The 12,663-nt window shown below is 43.4% G+C and overlaps 1 pseudogene; it reads left to right on the forward strand.

Moving 5' to 3' along the window:
- The first annotated feature begins 4,955 nt into the window (after positions 1-4,955).
- Positions 4,956-11,859, forward strand: LOC118653423 (annotated as a pseudogene).
- The last annotated feature ends 804 nt before the right edge of the window (positions 11,860-12,663 follow it).

A 12,663-nucleotide genomic window follows, 5' to 3' on the forward strand; every position in this document is an offset into this window, starting at 1 on the left:
CTCTGTGTAAGTTATAGCACAGTAGTCCAGGGATCCCTGACCTTTTTGTGGGGGAAAAAAAGAGAGAGAACCTTGAGGAGAAATGGGGAAGGAAAGAATTCAGTGCTGGCAGTCAATTCCCTGAGTGTAGTAGAAGAGGTTATATTGATTGGATTCCCCTCCTCTTACTTCAAATCCTAGTAGATTGGAGTCTAGTTGGAACTACTTGTTTGGTGCCTCTAGTGCAAATCCATGACAGTTGGGGAAATAATATATTTCTAGAAGCCTCAAGTCCTTTTAGCTTTCCTGCTTATAGGCATAACAAGGAATTTGAAAATTTTCTGATTAAAACAATTCAACAAACATCGAAGTGCTTACTTTGTGCCCGGAATTGAGCAGTGCACAAAAGCAAAGTCCCTGTCCATGTGGAACTTATGTCCTAGTGAGGGGAGATAGGCAATAAACACATAAATATATCAATTATTGAGTGCTATTGGAGAAAAAGCAGAGTAACGGTGTTGGGGAATGTCCATGGGGTGTTGATATTTGAGATAAGATGGTTAGAGAAAGCCTCATTGGGACAATGGCATTTCAGCAGAGACTTGCATGAATTAAGTGCCCAAGCCATGTAGGCTTCTAGGAGAAAAACATTTTAGGTAGAAGTGATGCAAGTCCAAAAGCCCCAGAGTGGGAGCTGCATGCGGTGAAGCTAAGGTAGAACAGTGGTCAGTATGGCTGGGGTGAAGTAAGGAGAATGGTAAGAAAATCTGAGATATTCTTGAAATGGATTGGGGTTGGGAGGTGGGGCAGGGATGTGCAGTGATCATGTAGGGTATTGTAGGCTCTTGCAAGGACTTGGATTTTACCCAGCAAGATGGGGAGCCATTTGGGGATTTTAAGCAAAAAAGTGATGTGATTTAACTTAAGATTTAGGAGGGTCTGGCTGCTGTGTGGGGAACATGTACATGGGAAAGAAATAGCAGCAGCAAAGTAGTAAGAATAATGCCATTTTGAGATCCAAAAAATATCAGGTTTTTAGGGTAGTTACCTGCCATACACTTGGTGTCAATATGCTCCTACAAAATTTAGTGTGTTCATGTAAAACCTCAGGTCATAAAGAAAAGGTCCTTTTGTTATTTCCTTCTTATTCATTCTTCCTTATTCTTTTTACTAGAGGCCTGGTACATGAAATTCGTGCACGGGGGCGGGGAGAGGTGTCCTTCAGCCAGCCTGCACCCTCTCCAATCTAGGACCCCTTGGGGGATGTCCAACTGCTGGTTTAGGCCCAATCCCACAGTCAGACATCTCTCACAATCCGGGACTGCTGGCTCTCAACTGCTATCCTGCCTGCCTGCCTGCCTGACTGCCCCTAATTGCTTCTGCTTGCCGGTCTGATCACCCCCTAACCAGTCCCCTGCCAGCCTGGTTCCCCCAACTGCCCTCCCCTGCCGGCCTTGTCACCCCCAACTGCCCTCCCCTGTAGGCCTGGTCCCCCCCAACTGCCCTCCCTCCCCTGCAGGCCCAGTCACCCCCAACTGCCCTCCTCTGCAGACCTGGTCCCCCCTAACTGCCCTCCCCTGCCAGCCTGGTTGCTCCCAACTGCCCTCTCCTGTAGGCCTGGTCCCCCCTAACTGCCCTCCCCTACCAGCCTGGTTGCCCCCAACTGCCCTCCCCTGCCAGCCTGGTCACCCCTAACTGCCCTCCCCATTCAGGCCTGGTCCCCCCCAACTGCCCTCCTCTGCTGGCCTGGTCACCCACAACTGCCCCCCGCCGCCAGCTAACTTGTGACAGCCATCTTTTGACCACATGGGGGCAGCCATCTTGTGTGAGTGTGAGATGGTCAATTTGCATATTACCTTTTTATTATATAGGATTATATTACTAGAGGCCCCATGCACGAATTCATGCACAGGTGGGGTCCAGCTGGGCCCAGTCCCATTCAGGGTGGATTGGGGCCAGGCCTGTCAGGAGGAGGAGACAGTAGGAGGTTGGCCAGCCTGCTTGTCCCAATCAGGGCCTGATCAGGCCTGGGCCAGCATAGGGGAGGGGCCAATTGGGGGTGGGGCCAGCTTTGGGGAGGGGCTGTGGGTGGTAGGCCTGCTGGCCCCACCCCCAAATGGGGGAATCAATCGGGGGTCAGTGGCTGGGAGAGGGGCCATGGGAGGTTGGCCAGCCAGCCCCATCCCTGATTGGGGGGGGGGCAATCAGGAGGGGAGCTGGGTGGGGAGAGGGGCTGCGGGCTGATTGGGGTGGTGGGGGCTGATTGGGGGTGGGGCTGGCTGTGGAGAGGGGCTGTGGGTGGTGGGCCAGCAGTCCCAAATGGAGTGGGGGGGGCCGATCAGGGGCCAGCAGCTTGGGGGAGGGACCATGGGTGGTGGGGGCAAGGGGGAGAAAAAAGGGGGGACATCTGTAATACTATCAATAATGAAAATGATGCTTAAAAAAAGAATTTTGATATGTATCAGCAATATGATAATAATTGGTCTGCTTTATTGAGAGTATGTATACTATTTGCCATACTAATTATTTTACGTAGGCCATCTTTTTAAAAATTATGACTCTATGAGAGAGGAACTATTATTATCATGCCCATGTTATAGATTGAGAAGCCAAGGCTCAGAGAAAGAAACTTATTCAAGGTTACACAGCTAATAAATTGTAGGGCTGGAATTTGAACCCAGGCAGTTTGATTCTAGAGCTCATGGTCAGAACTACTATACCAAATTGCCTCCTGATGTTTAAAGCAGCGGTTCTCAACCTGTGGGTGGCGAGCAATGAAAATACATCCTGCATATCAGATATTTACATTACGATTCAAACAGTAGCAAAATTAGTTATGAAGTAGCAACTAAAATAATTTTATGGTTGGGGGTCACCACAACATGAGGAACTGTATTAAAGGGTCACAGCATTAGGAAGGTTGAGAACCACTGATAGACTAGAGGCCCGGTGCATGGGATTTGTGCACTGGGGGGGGGGGGCGCATGGCCTGCGGGATCTGCCCGCTGTGGGAACGCTGCTCATCCCGGTCAGCCAAGCAGCTGTGGACCAGCCCTCTGAGTGGCTGCTCCCTGGTCCGGCATCTTCTGTGGAGCTGGAGCACTCGCCTCTTCAGGGGACCCAGTCGGGGTTGGGCCCAGGGACAGTAGCACTGAGAGGCAGCGGAGTAGGCCTCAGTTCCACAGCGGTCACGGACCCGCTTCCCAGCCTTCAGGGTCAGCTCTGTGAGCCCTGAGGCAGCACTGCATGGCCTGCAGGAATCCAGAGGAGGTAGCAGGGAGCGAGGAGGAGGAGCCTGGGGTGAGGAGGCAACCATCACAGCCCAGGTTCCTGCTGGTCGTCAGCCCGGGGCTCGCAGAGGGAGCAGCTGCTCCTCCTGGTCAGCCAACTGGTGCTCCCACTGTGGTAGCACACTGACCACCAGGGGGCAGCTCCTGTGTTGAGCGTCTGCCCCCTGGTGGTCAGTGCTTGTCATAGCAACTGGTTGGTCATTCTGGTTGTTCCACTCAGCAGGGGTCCTCAAACTTTTTAAACTGGGGGCCAGTTCACTGTCCCTCAGACAGTTGGAGGGCCGGACTATAGTTTAAAAAAAAACTATGAACAAATTCCTATGCACACTGCACATCTTATTTTGAAGTAAAAACACAAATCGGCAACAAATACAATATTTGTATTTGCATGTGGCCCCCGGGCCGTAGTTTGAGGACCCCTGTTCCACTGTTTAGTCACTGGGTTTTTATTATATAGGACAGGAAGTAATGTTTCCTTAAAAGGTAGAGCTAGAATGACCAGAACATTTCATTCCAGAGATGGGATGGTATAGTGCAGTGGTCAGCAAACTCATTAGTCAACAGAGCCAAATATCAACAGTACAACGATTGAAATTTCTTTTGAGAGACAAATTTTTTAAACTTAAACTATATAGGTAGGTACATTGTTATTAACTTAATTAGGGTGCTCCTAAGGCTTAGGAAGAGCCACACTTAAGGGGCCAAAGAGCCGCATGTGGCTCGCGAGCCGCAGTTTGCCCACGGGTATAGTGGAAAGAGTGTAAGTTTTAAAGCTAAGCAGAACTGTGTTCAAATTCTGACTCTGCCAACACCTATGTGACCTTAGGGAAACTGAGGATCACTTAACCTCTTTGATCCTCAGTTTCTCTATAAAACTGAAATGTAATGCCTACCTTACACAGTTGAAAAATGAAATCACATGTAAAATGCTTGGAAGACTATATAGATGCTTTAATTGGTGCTATTATTATTATTATTCAGAACTGAGCATCTTTGATAATCCTGGCAGACTCATCTGGGAGAACAAGAGAAAAGCAAGAAGCCACTTAATGAAGCTGATTAATTGATGAAGTGGCACAGTTAATGGAGCATGTAATAATATGAATTTTGAGTTTTGCACTTTGGATCAGTTAGATGGGCATCATCCCATGTACTAAGAGGTCACTGGTTCAATTCCTGGTCTGGGTACATGCCCAAGTTGTGGGCTGTCCTCATCAGGTGGCAGGCAATCGGTGTTTTTCTCTCTCTCCCTCTCCCTTCTTCTCTAAAATCAATAAAAACATATTTAAAAAAATAACTTTTAGTTTTATCTTACAATCAATGGAAACTATAGGAGGATTTTAAACAGTTGAATGACGATGATATTTGCACTTTTTAATGAAAAAAGTACTACACACGTTTTAAAACTTTCAAACAATATAGAATTACTTAAATGCAAGTCCCCCTTACCCCATACATACATTTAGAAAGATCACTTTAGCATCTGGATAAAAGTAGAGAAATAATAGTAATAATATTTCCGTAATCCAGGCAGGAACATTTGGAGGATTTAGTTCAGAGAGTGGAAGTGGGGATGGACAGGAGGAGACATTAGTAATATAGGGGAGCTGTGAGAAAAATCTGGAATAAAGTAGAAAGGGAGTAAAACATGATAGAAAAGGAGGTAGGGTATAGAAAAATGTGCCAATGACAGGATACTGTGGGATTCAGAGCAGCAAAAGTGACTGTAAGGAAGATAGCAGAACTAATCATGTTGAATGGGCTGCAGAGAGAGAATGACATAAATGGCTCTCCCCAGTTCTATAGCTCCAGTGTCTAGGTAACCCCTGGAGTTGTTTATTGTAGCCTAATTTAAGGAACATAAGCATACCCCTAAGTCAGAAATATTTAAAAGATTATTCACAAATACAATGTTCTATAAGTTTTAATTGGAAGTTTTAGAAACAAGTCAAGAGGGAAACAAAAGATAAAATGTCACTTGAGTTTTAACATCCTACTTTATTAAGTAAAGGAGAAAAGAGTGGAAAGGAAAAAAGGAAACAGTGGGGGATCCAGGGACTCAGAAATATTTGTTAAACTGTACTTCAGACCTATAGTTAACTTCTTAAGGCTGAAACCCGTGGTCGGCAAACTGCGGCTCGCGAGCCACATGCGGCTCTTTGGCCCCTTGAGTGTGGCTCTTCCTAAGCCTTAGGAGTACCCTAATTAAGTTAATAACAATGTACCTACCTATATAGTTTAAGTTTAAAAAATTTGACTCTCCATTGGCCTGCGGACTGAAGGGTCCCGGGTTCGATTCTGGCCAAGGGCATGCACCCTGGTTGCGGGCACATCCCCAGTCGGGGGTGTGCAGGAGGCAGCTGATCAGTGTTTCTCTTTCATCGATGTTTCTAACTCTCTATCCCTCTCCCTTCCTCTCTGTAAAAAATCAATACTCATTTGTGGAATATAATGATCAACATACACTGATGAACAAGGACTGATCCAGAGACAGAGAGGAATTGATTGGACTGTCGGGCCTTGGAGGGAAGGTAAGGGAGGGTGGGGCTACGGGGGAGAGATCAACCAAAGGACTTATATGCAAGCATATAGGCCTAACCAATGGACACGGACAACGGGGGGGGGGGGGTGAGGGCATGAGCTGGGGGTGGGGATAATGTGGGGATAAGGACACATATGTAATATCTTAATAAAAAATATATTTAAAATATATATATATTTTTTAAAAAAATTTGGCTCTCAAAAGAAATTTCAATCGTTGTACTGTTGATATTTGGCTCTGTTGACTAATGAGTTTGCTGACCGCTGGCTTAAATCATTTGCGACATAACATGACTGAATTGTGTACTAAACCAGTGTTGTTTAAATTAAAAGTATAACATTACAATATTGCTAGATGTACCTTGTCACTACAAAGGAAACTACCTGCCGGGAGCCGGTCCATGCTTGCTGTTTCAAGGGACCTGGCATATATGGCATACTGTTCTTAATATGTTTGCTCACCTTCTTGGCACTATGTGTTTTAACCAAGGTCTCTGAGAAAGGGTGTTTCCCCAGGTAGGGATTTTCCCCTGAAGTTAGGGAGGGAATAAAACCTCTTAACTAAGTGCCAGGCGGGAAATTAATCACTTTACTATGAACAATCATGCTTAAGCTACATAATCTTTACTCCCTGGAATGGAGATAAGAAACGCCCTAACCTTTGTAATAGAGATTGATAGGATTGAATCAACTGGTATAAATACAGATGTAATAAGACAGCTAGAGACAGAACTTAGAATACGGAACCAAGATAGACAGAACCTAGGCACAGAACCTACACAGAACGTTCTCTAGAGACAGAAGAACTTCGCTGGAGAGAACATGGCAAAAGATCCTGGACAGAAACTGGCCTCAGAACTAGAGACAGAACTTAGAACACAGAACTTAGAATACAGAGCTTAGAACACAGAACTAAGAAGACAGAACCTACACAGAACCTACAGACAGAAGAACTTTGCTGGAGAGAGCATGGCAAAAGATCCTGGACTGAACCTGACTACAGAAATTGGCAAGAGAACCTGACTAGAACCTGGTGACTGAACCTGGCTGGAGAACCTGGACAGAACCTGGCTGGAGAACCTAGCAAGAGAACATGGCTACAGAACCTGGCTGGAGATCCTAAGCAGAACCTCTCTGGAGATCCAGACCAGAACTTGGCTGGAGATCCTGGCTGGAGATCCTGGCTAGGCTGCTGATCAACTGAACACTGTCTTCGTGTCATTCCTTCTTCGCCGACTCCGTCCACACCTTTGGGGACCCCTGGACCTGCTGGGGCTGGACCCCGGCAACTACCAACACTGCCTAACTCTCTTTCTAAACAGCCATCCTTCCTCATCATTGTGTGGCTGGATACACCACCAGGCCAAAAGAGCTGACCCCTGTTTTTCAAGCACTTTCTTCTTTTCCTTTCCCTTAGGAAGGTCCTAAGGATGCTTTCTTTTCTTCTTAAAGCTGCCAGCACTGCGGGGTTCTTCCCAGTAGATTTACTATTATTCCTTACTCACCTCATTCTTCCTATTTGAGACAAACACATAGGCCTTTAGGATGTTTAGGGTTTTGTTTTGAATCACTATGTGAAAATAGACATGTGACAACACAGAATAAATATGAAGAAATTGCAAAAGTTACTGAATTTTACAAAATTCTCCAGTCACCTCTGATTCACATTCCCTTTCTCCCTGCTATGGTGATTACCAAGATCCCACGGTCTTTATTCCAGACTGGGCTTTCATTAAGCTTCAGACTTCCCACAAAACTCAGAAACCATAAAATAAATGGTTCTTAATTTTGTCTACATAAAAAACCCTAAACAGCAAAACTTCCATAAGCAAAGTTAAAAGAAAAACAACAAATGGGAACACATATTTGAAACTTCTATAAACGACTAATTTCCTCATTATATAAAGGGCCCCTACAAATCAACAATAAAAGACCAATCATTCAATAGAAAGATAAGCAATTGATACAGAGAAGGCAGTTCAAAGAAATGAAAATACAAATGGATCTTGAACATGTGAAAATATGCTTATGTTTAACAGAAGAAGAAAAAACCCTACACTGAGCCCTAGCCCTGTGGCTCGGTTGGAGCATAGTCCTGAACACCAGAGGGTTGCGGATCTGATCTCCACTCATCCCTGGTCCGGCACTCACTGGAGGCAACGCTCGATGCTTCTCTTTTATCTCTCTCTTTCTCTGTCTCTCTCATCTCTCTCGCTCTCTGTCTTCTCCCTGCCTCCCTCTCTTTCTCTAAAAAAGCAACAACAAACAACAACAACAACAAACACCAAACAAACAATAAAAACATATCCTCAGTGAGGATTAAAGGGAAAAAACAGCCCTGGCTGAGTAGGTCATTTGGTTGGAGATTCGTTCCGATACACTAAGAACACCAAGGTTTTGGGTTCAGTTCACAGATATCAACCAATGAATGCATAAATAAGTGGGACAACAAATCGATGTTTCTATTTCTCTCTCTCAAATCAATAAATAAAAAGAAAAAAAACCTACACTAAAATATCATCTCATGTATTAGACTAACAAAGCAAAAATATGATACAGTGAGGCTTTGACTTACAAGTTTAATTCGTTCTGAGACCGAGCTCGTTAAGGAGCTCGTTAACTCAAATTACTCTGTCAACTCAATGGTATCTCAAAAAACCCGTTAGTCAGGACACTCATAAGTCAAGGCCCCACTGTACTGTTGTGTGTGGGTGTAAGGAAAGAGACACTATTACATTACTGATGGGAGTGTAAGTTGGTACCACCACTACAGACAGCAGTTTAGCAATATCTACCAAAATATAGATGTACAAAGCTTCTGTTCCAGAAATTGACTTCCAGGAATTCATCCTACAGATGTACTCACATGGACAAAATGACATATAAACAACGTTATTCACTGCAGCGTTGTTTATAGTAGAAAGGAACTGGAAACAACTGCCTCTCATTAAGATATTGGTTAGATAATGTTACTATAGTGAGATACCAAGAAACAACAGAAAAGAGTGAGAAACCTCTTAATATACTGATATGGAATGAGCTCCAATATAAATTGTTAAATTAAAACAGCAAGATTCAAGACATACATGGGGTGATTAAAATACATGTACACATTTGCTCGAATAAGCATACATTATCTCTTTTTATTTTTATTGATTTCAGAGAGGAAGGGAGAGGGAGAGAGATAGAAACATCAATGATGAGAATCATTGATTGGCCGCCTCCTACATGCCCCCTACTTTGGATCAAGCTGGCAACCCGGGCATGTGCCCTTGCCAGAATCGAACCCAGGACCCTTCAGTCCGCAGGCTGACACTATCCACTGAGCCAAACCAGCCAGGGCCATACATTATTTCTTGAAGGATATTGTTAGCATTAGTTTCCTCTGGGGAGAGGAACTGGATGATCTAGGGGAAGGGGAGGGAGGGAGACTTTTTTGTTTTTTTACTACGTATCTTTTCTTTATGCCTTTTGACTTCTGAATCATGAATGTATTACCTATTCAAAAATTAAATATTCTTTTAAAAATAAAAGAAAATTCTCCCCACTTCAGAACTCTGAACTCTGTACTAAAAAGTGGAAAGGTTTGATGGAAACCACTTCCAAAAATAAAAGCCCCATATTTTAACTACAATACTTGCAGAATCAAATAGATTATTTATTTCTAAGGACCTCAAGCAGGGCTGGGATAAGGGTGGGTTGAGTAAGGCACTCGCCTTGTGTGCAAAATTTAAGGATATGCCAAAAACTAAAAAATCCAGAAATATAAAATTTTAATGTAATATTTAAAAATAAAAATAATTCAAAAATCCATGATGAAGAAAATATCAAAATTCTAAATGCCACACACCAAGCCATACTGGAGCATGTGCCCTTGACAAAAGGAAAAATGTGGTCCCCATATACAAAGTTATATACATATAACTTTTTTCTAGAACATTAAAGCAGATGGAAAATCTTTTGAAAAATTGAAAAGTAGATAGATTAAAACTCACAGCATTAAAGATAAATATTTTATCTATACCAAAATCAAAATTTATTAAATTTTACTTTCCTGGATTTCAATGGAAGCAAACTCATCAATAATATTTTCATTAACTATTTTCCTGGCAATCTGGTGGAATTTAAATGCAAGTAGATGCTGGAGAATCTCTGGAAATGAGAATCACAAAGTAGATGTTTTTTTAGTTATGCCATGCTAAGGACTTTGAATTTTATTTTAAAGGCGGTGGGGTACCTCTAAAGTATTTTAAGCCTGTGTTTTAGGAAGATTACAATCACATCAGTGCCCAGGACTGACAAAGGAGAAGACTGGAAGTAAAGACCTGATAAACTTTTAAGGTAGAAATGTAATTCCAAGGTTGATGGGCTAGGTTTTGATGACTAAACAAGAGGAGTAAGAGGGAAAATACGAGGATGACTAGCCATTGACGATTCACCCATTTACAACCTGTTCTGTATCCAGGTTATATTAATTTGCTCCTGAAATGTGTGAAAGGAAATAAATTACCCTTTTATTTCTAAGAAGCATGCCAAGCACCTTTTATTTTTGTAGAAGAGCTCACCAAAAAAGTTGAGAATCATTAATCTCATCAATTTTCTCATATTAAAAATGACTCATCCATTATATATAATATAAATAGATATATCTCTATATCTATATATATCTATATATATCTATATCTATCTATCATCCATCTATCTATCATCTATCTATCTATCTATCATCTATCTATCTATCTATCTATCTATCTATCTATCTATCTATCTATCTATCTATCTATCTATCTATCTGTAAGGTTCATCTTTCTCCTCACACTCACTATAGTCCTTTAAAAAAAAAAGTCCTTTTCCAGAAACCTGGCACCGGAGAACAGGCAGCGAGCTGGATCGCGGAGCGTGAGTGAAGGAGCCCAGCCGCTTGCCCGCCCGCCGCCGCCTCCCCTCTGTAAGCTGCAGCCGGGCCGGGCCGGGCCGGCTGCCCCAGCCTCTCCCTCCTCGTCAGGCGGCGAGGGCAGCGCGCGCAGGGCAGGGGGAGGGAGAACGAGCGGCGCTGGAGGAGGCGGCCGGGACTGAGCGAGCGCCCGCGTGCGTTTGGCTTGAAGGGAAGCCGCTGCCCGCCCCCTTCGCCTTCCCTTCTCTCCTCTTCCCTGCTCCCCCCCCCCGCCCCCCCCCCCCCAACCGCGGAGCAGCACCACCGGCGGCCAAAGTCAGTAAAAACGAGCTCAACTCCAACCACGCCGGCCCGCGAGACCTCAGAAAAATAACAGCAAGAAGAGATTGAACATATTGATGAAGTACAAAATGAAATAGACAGACTTAATGAACAAGCCAGTGAGGAGATTTTGAAAGTAGAACAGAAATATAAAAAACTCCGCCAACCATTTTTTCAGAAGAGGTCAGAATTGATCGCCAAAATCCCAAATTTTGGGGTAACAACATTTGTCAGCCATCCACAGGTGTCTGCACTGCTTGGGGAAGAGGATGAAGAGGCGCTGCATTATTTGACAAGAGTTGAAGTGACATAATTTGAAGATATTAAATCAGGTTACAGAATAGATTTTTATTTTGATGAAAATCCTTACTTCGAAAATAAAGTTCTCTCCAAAGAGTTTCATCTGAATGAGAGTGGTGATCCATCTCAGAGTCCACTGAAATCAAATGGAAATCTGGAAAGGATTTGACGAAACGTTCAAGTCAAACACAGAATAAAGCCAGCAGGAAGAGACAGCATGAGGAACCGGAAAGCTTCTTTACCTGGTTCACTGACCATTCTGATGCAGGTGCAGATGAGTTGGGAGAAGTCATCAAAGATGACATTTGGCCAAATCCATTACAGTACTACTTGGTTCCTGACATGGATGATGAGGAAGGGGAAGGAGAAGATGAAGATGATGATGATGATGATGAAGAAGAGGAAGGGTTGGAAGATATTGATGAAGGAGATGAGGATGAAGGTGAAGAAGATGAAGATGATGATGAGGGGGAAGAAGGAGAGGAAGATGAAGGAGAAGATGACTAATGAACACTGATGGATTCCAACCTTTTTTAATTTTCTTTTTCTCCCCACCCCCCACCCCCTCTTGTGCTCAGTCGCCCTCTTTTTGAGGACTCTTTTCTCTCCTTTACACCATGGTTCTCACCTTATTTGGGGAGGATGTACCTTGAGCCAAATACAGTGGGGAAAGAATCTTTGCCCCTTTCTAGTTCCAAATTCATTTTTATCCCTTCCTGTCTCAAGAAAAACTTAATGGAATCAACACCACCGTGCTCTGTGGGAAAAAAGAAAAAACTTCTGCTCCCTTAGCTCTGCTGGGAGCCGGAGGTGGCTAGGCCCCTGTGTAGTAGTACATAGAATTCTTGCTTTTTTCCTCCTTTCTCTGTATATTGGGCTCAGAGATTACACTGTGTCTGTATGTGAATATGGACAGTTAGCATTTACCAACATATATCTGTCTACTTTCTCTTGTTTAAAAAAAGAAAAAAAATTTAAAAGGGGGGGTTATAGAAGGTCAGCAAAGGGTGGGTTTGAGATGTTTGGGTGGGTTAAGTGGGCATTTTGACAACATGGCTTCTCCTTTGGCATGTTTAATTGTGATGTTTAACGGACATCCTTGCAGTCTAATATGGCACTTTTAAAATAAAATTCTCTCCTAATGATGACTTGAGCCTTGCCACTCGATGGGAGAATCAGCATAACCTGTAGGATCTTATTCAGAATTGACATTTCTCTATTGTAATTTTGTTCTGTTTATTTTTAAAGTTTCTTTTTGTTTCACTGGAAAGAAAAGAGAATGCTCAGTTTTAAACGTTAAAAGTGTACAAGTTGCTTTGTTACAATAAAACTAAATGT

This window comes from Myotis myotis, unplaced genomic scaffold (assembly GCF_014108235.1).
Source record: "Myotis myotis isolate mMyoMyo1 unplaced genomic scaffold, mMyoMyo1.p scaffold_m19_p_4, whole genome shotgun sequence".
NCBI classification, from domain to species: Eukaryota; Metazoa; Chordata; class Mammalia; order Chiroptera; family Vespertilionidae; genus Myotis; species Myotis myotis.